We start from the raw sequence: 6,411 nt of genomic DNA, 5'->3' as shown, positions 1-6,411 counted from the left end.
TCATCCTCGATAAACCGCACCGGTGTGCACCGTCCGTCCTCGATAAACCGGGGTGCACCGTCGCGGGGCAATTTTTGGTTGCACCGCCGCGCACCGAGAGAGTAGACGGTGCGCCGGCGTGCAGTCCCGAGATGCATCGCGGACGATGCCGGCGAAGGAGCTTCCTCCGCCGTCTGCTGCAGCTTCCATGTACAGTGTACTCCATGGCTGGCTGCAGCGACGGCGCATCGCCGCACTCGTGTCAAGGCGGACGGAGCTGTGTATTGTTGCTGGCAAGGATGGCGTGCTTGTGAATTCATCGGGCAACGATGCGACAGTCTCCTAACGGGCGGTAACAACGGCCAGTGATTGTAAATGAGGACGCGAACTTTGTGCACTTCAAAGACGGCTGCATGCATTGCCAGAAAGTTGGGGATTGACATTCGTTTCGTTCGATCGAATTATCGTGAACTGTTACCGGAGTGCCTAGACGATGAAGACCTACTTGTTTTGCTGTTACGGAAGGGCGGAACAAAACAGGCACTCGCATTATGGCTCAAACGAAGATTAGAAGCAGCTTGTATGTAAGCTGTTTAGTGGAAGCGGTGGCGGTACGTTGTTCCGCATGTGTGACAGATTTAAGTTGTGCGTACATATAATCATTGGCCTTCAATAAATACCACTTTCAAATAGCGCTGTGTCTCATTACAGTGCTGTATTGTTACTTGTGAACGTTTTTATGAGTTGATTTCTTAGATTAAGAGATGGCGCCTGGGTAGAACCGCCCCGTTTGTCCTCGATCAACGCTCCGTGCCGGTACGCACCGTCGTGGGGCACTGTGCACCGCGCCGGTTTTGGGGGCAACACCGGTGCGTGTTTATCGAGGACGCTATAAAAGAAACAAAAAACCCCTAGATCTAGGGATAAACAAAAAACCCCTAGATCTAGGGATAAATTTTACGTAACGTGTTGCCCCAAAACATACCATCAGAGTCAACTCTAGAACCTATACCTGCTATCAATGTGCAAATACGTTATGAAAATTCACAATTTAGGGACGTATGTATGTGGATTTCAGTGGACTGGGTATTACATGTGTCCAGATTGAAAAAGTGTGAAGGCCACTCCAACTAGAAGCCTTTAGATAGAAACTTTCTCCTCTCGGAGATAGGGCAAGGAAGGGAGCAGATACATCGGCAACTTTGAGGGCAGAGATTTTTTTAGTCTTAAGAAAGCAGGCAGTAATTTGGCAAGTAATCTGGTATGTTGAGGGGAAAATGTGGTCGGCAAAGTGGTTAGAAGCATTCAGGCTGTGTCTTTGCAATCACCGGATAGAAATATTGGATAGTGACCATGAATACGCTGGAAGACTCAAAGCATCTTCCTGTCCCAGTGCTTTACTGCGCTGATTGAGGTAGTGTACAGTGCTCAGCGATTGAAACGCGATACTCGGAGCGCGTGGCTGCTGGTGCTTGTTGCGCCACCGGTGAGCGCTTGTGAAAGCGAGCTGACGCATTGTGGTATACGGTGAGGGTGAGAGCGTTCGTGACGCAGGATGACTGCATCCGGGAGACAGCCCTTCAGTGTGCGGTTCTTGGCGGCGCCATAGGCGTGCAGCGTGCTACATGCCGTGGCTTCAAAACGCTGCGCCTCCGTGCCGCGCCGCGCCCCGCGAAGCTGGGCGAGCTGGCACCGCGCGCGTCATGAAGAAGTTGAATGCGCATTTATCGCGATGGGTTATCGTGGCGCGCACGGCATGCAGGCGCAGCGTTTTGAAGCCATGACATGTTGCACCCCTATGGCGCCGCCAAGAACCACACACTGAAAGGCTGTCTCCCGGATGCAGTCAGCCTGCGTCACGAACGCTCTCACCCTCACCGTATTGGCCTCGAGGACATACCGTGGCGCCACCTACGAGTGACGTCACTTGTAGGACGCCGAGTCGTGTTGTCGTCTGCTACAGCAGATTTCCCGTGCGTATGCGGAAGCGTGTTTTTTTCTAGTGGCCACCGTCTCGCCCGCTCCTTGTGGGTTTGATGCAAATTACCAAAAAAAGTTGTCTGTAAACCAAATAATTCGGGCAAGCAATCAGCGACTCGCTTGTTCCCGGCGACACCGCCGCGTTTAGGTAGTTGCTACAATCGCGACCCACAGCTCTTACATACGCAGCCAGCTAACGCCAAGGACGATGGAACTGATGCCGAGAAAAGTACGCTGTAAATTCATTATGAAATACTTGTGACGGGACATGTGTGTGCAAGCAAACACCTTGTAACAGCGACGGAAACGCGTCGCTCACTTATGATCTCACCGCGCGAACTGCTCGTATTGCCTGGTAAATGAATGACGCGAGAACGCTGATCAGATTGCTTCGCCGCACATGCTTAAAAGTATTTTTATGGTCTGCAGTTTGGCTTGGTCAGAGCCTATTTCCCCTACGATGTTTTTATATAGTCGTGCCTGGATTTGATTAACGATCACTGCCGTAGCCTGTACTCTGCACTGCTGATGTTTACTTTTCGCGACTTGTCCGCAATGTATGAACGGTATGAACGCGAGTTTTTAACGCCTTCGAGCGGGTTCGGACAAGGCTATATTTAGTTTTCATTAGGTGCTCGGCGTGGTAATTTATAATTGCAGCGTGTTTTGTATGTTTACAGTAAGCCGGCATTTCTCAAGCATCAATTTCGAAACTCACGACTGCTCACAGAAGGCGAGGCTGCGTACGAGGAGAAACACGTCGTTAATGATTTCGGGTAATGGGGATATTTAGAATAGGAGAACCGAGTGTTGGGGGCCCCCAAGAAGTTAGAGGAACCCAAACGCAACACGCGCGTGCGCGACGGGAGGGCCTTCGCCAACAGCTTGCAGCCGGCTTCGGATGCACGTAATCGGATGTTGGGAACTTTAGGCTTGGCGTCGCAGCATATATTTCATCGCCGTTAGAGTTGCGAATGACAGTCCGTAACAGAACGTTTCAACGCGCTGGGAACTCTGTAAGCGCGGTGATTTCCGTTGAAGCGATCGACGATCAAGATACCTGCACGGCCTCGGCCGATTCTTGCGCGCAAGCATAGCCATCCTTCGGCCGCTCGCCGCACCGTGCGTGAACGGGCCGGCGCTGCCGGGACCGACCTCGGCGGCCAGTCGGCGTAAATCGCGGCAGATATTTGAGCATCGCTTTGAAAACCACAGCTGATGACACTACCTATCAGAATTTTTCATTACAGTAACATCCACTTTCACCAATCTGGAACTTCTTTTCCACGACTTGTGTGATTTTAAAAAGCGGCGACAAGTTGTTGCTGCCGCGACCTGCGTCGGTTCTAGCCGCACCATCGGCTGTGTGGGCAGGCACGGCGGGTGCGTGTGCTTCTGCGAGCAGTTAACGCTTCACGATTTCCTGCTTTATACATTTCTTGCAAACGAGGGAAATCTAGAAACTTCACTCGGCGATCGTCGTAGTCCGCATTGTTGATCGGGGAAACAAGCCGCTGCTTATGCTTCGGTCGCATGCGTAATGCACCACCACGCTCATGGTGTTTGCGGATAATCTACCACAGTTTATACGGTTATACAGTCACCATTAGGTCGAACTGCGCTTGACTCACTGAGAATTAACTTCAAACGAAGGAAATTAACACGAAAATACTTTTAGAACACGCTTCCTAAGCGAAGTGTCACGCGCTGCAAGCCAACTACGCAGCAAGATAGGAACGGTGATCCTACGAGTGACGTCAAAACGATCGCAGCGCCGGCCTCTCCAGTGGTGGGCCTCGCGGCCAATACCACAATGCGTCAGCTCGCTTTCACAAGCGCTCACCGGTGGCGCAACAAGCACCGGCAGCCACGCGCTCCGAGTATCGCGTTTCAATCGTTGAGCACTGTACATGTGTGTTCCTGCGTTGAGCATTTTGCAGTTTCGACAGCACAATGCACAGCTGAGAGTTCCAAAGGTGATTGGAGTGACAATAGCATGAGTACAGCTGACTATTGGCATCTTGATGGGAAGACTTGCATAGGTGACTCTTCCTTCTCTTAGTGAAATGGCTGCTTCTATGGGCAACCAAAAGTGGGTCTCGGAAATAGTAGTCATGGGTGTATAACGCCATGGGAAAAGGTGTTTTGGTCAGGGAAGGCTCGCCATAAAAATAAGAATACAGCGCTATGACCACTCACAGCTGGATGAACTTCGCTTTGCTCTGATTTATTAAGTTTGTGATGATACTGAGCTGGGTGTGTTCCTGCACTAAGAAAACAGAGGGACAATAAAATACCATGACACTGCAAATGGCTTATCTGTTATGATTCTCGTCCTGTAGCATCACTGGGTGCAATTAGGCCAGGTAGGGCAGTTACAACTGCAGGAGGTGCATATAAGACAGGCTCACCACTTGCTGTACCTATAAGGCCTGCGACGTGCAGTTATCAAACTTTACATGCCTTCAGCTTCCCGCTGATTTACGATTTAAAGTTTGCTCGATTTAAAGTTTGCTCTTTTCACCAGTTAGGCAATGTAAAATAGTATGTATGCAATATGTAATAGTATGTATGTAAGGCACTTGTATTTGGAAGCCTGCATCATACAGCTGCCTGCAAAAAGTTGCTGCCCGTGCAAGCATCGCACTCAGCCATCAAGAGCGCAGACATCAAGGGCGATAGCAAGCTAAGTGCAATGGCTAATCTCGCCTTTACCATAAAACAAATTTTCCGTTCGTGGGACCTCTTCAGCTTTCATTAAAGGTTTTCTCTCTGTCTCTGTCACCGTGGAATTCGTAGATGTACCGGAACACAGTGAGTTCGACCAGTCTGGTATGCGCATTTACCTGTCACCGCAATAACAAGCCGAATGTGGTACGTCCAGCGTGGTACCCCAATGCACACAATCATTTCCACATCACTGAATTCGCTGCATCACAGCATGGCATATCCTCGCTTGGTGAACTCTTTTGTTGCATGTTGTGGCTGACGGCAACGTGACTTGTTTTCTTGTAGGATATGGGGGTGCACAACTAGTGGTGTCACACTTCGTCCTGGATTGTTACGGAAAAGATCGGTGTCGTCGCGTTGTCGCCGTTTCACCGGCGAGGGCTCAAGGTGAAGGCTTCATTCGTGAGCTGGCTCAGAGAAACGTACAACGCGACGCCGAGGGACACTTCGACGATACACTTACTTGATTTAAGTAACCGGCCACGACAACGTATCACGCGGGTATCATGTACGTGGAAAGAAACCAACTCGGGCACAGAACAAATTCCCAGGGGAAAAATGACGCAATAACAACAATAAAAAAACGGCGAAGCGACCGTAGCGCTCACACACAATGCCTTTGGCAATCGCCTCCACATGCTTTGGCTGAAGCCTTGGGTGAAACTCCTTACCGCAGTGCATGGCTTCTTGATACTATGCGCAGTGCCTTTGTGATAAAAGTAAAAACAAAAAAAAGCCCACTGCCCAGGAAGTGACGAAAACGTCTTTGCCACGTGACTTTTGACCGTGACGTCACGACCTCGATCTGTTGTTGGCCGGACAGAGCGTCCCAAAACAATGCGGTGCAATGTGGTTCATTGCAATTCGGTATTTGGGAGGTTTTCGTAAGCGCATTGTGAACTAATATAGCGCATATGCGCGGCAGTTAAAAAACGCAATAGTCATGGTCTGCAAACAACTACACGATACATCATATAGCATATGAAGTTGCATAATTATCGAATATGCAACTGTGTTTGAATGCTTTTTGCTTGCATACCAGTGCGCGCAGAAAACTCAGCTAGATTAGTGGACTAATCTAGCTGAATTTGGAGCTATTAATTTTGCTAACTCCGCTATTTTTTTACAGCAAAGCTGTAAATGGCAGGATCCAGCAGATCGTCTCCGGTCCCAGAGCGATGTAGACAGGAAACGCTAGCGAGCGTAGCGCCACGTAGCGGAGCCCACTCAAATCCCCGGAATCGTAAAACTGAGCGCCACACCCCCGGGGCATAGAAAAAAGGTTAAGTCTCCTGCCACGCGCGTGGCACGAGCTACGCCCCCCTGGCAACAGCTGCTGCCACGCAGAAGTGACGTCAAGCTAAAATAATCACGTGACTTCCTGTGACGTCACAAAACAAACGTCATGTTTACGTTATTTGTTCATGCCGCTTTCTTTCGTTAACGACGACGGCAGCCGGGTGTTTACGTCTTGTGGCCCGATGTTCTCCGCCCGTGGTTCACAATAAGAATATAGACACAATAGAAAATCCAACTTTAGAGCAGTGGGAGCGAGAGCTTGCCAGCTCAGATCCTGATCGTCAGCTTCGGCTCACCGAGAGGGCGAAGGCGGCAGCAAGCTCTTCTGGGGTCCTGGACTGAGGACTCCACTCACAGCGCTCTTATTTTATATGAATAAAAGTTTTCCTCCTCCTCCTCCTCGAATGGGAGGCCTGACGCATC

Source organism: Haemaphysalis longicornis, unplaced genomic scaffold (assembly GCF_048455015.1).
Source record: "Haemaphysalis longicornis isolate Haplotype H1 unplaced genomic scaffold, Haemaphysalis longicornis Haplotype H1 scaffold_8, whole genome shotgun sequence".
In the NCBI taxonomy this organism is placed as follows: domain Eukaryota; kingdom Metazoa; phylum Arthropoda; class Arachnida; order Ixodida; family Ixodidae; genus Haemaphysalis; species Haemaphysalis longicornis.
The sequence above is the reverse complement of the archived record's forward strand: the minus strand, read 5'-3'. Positions refer to the sequence as shown.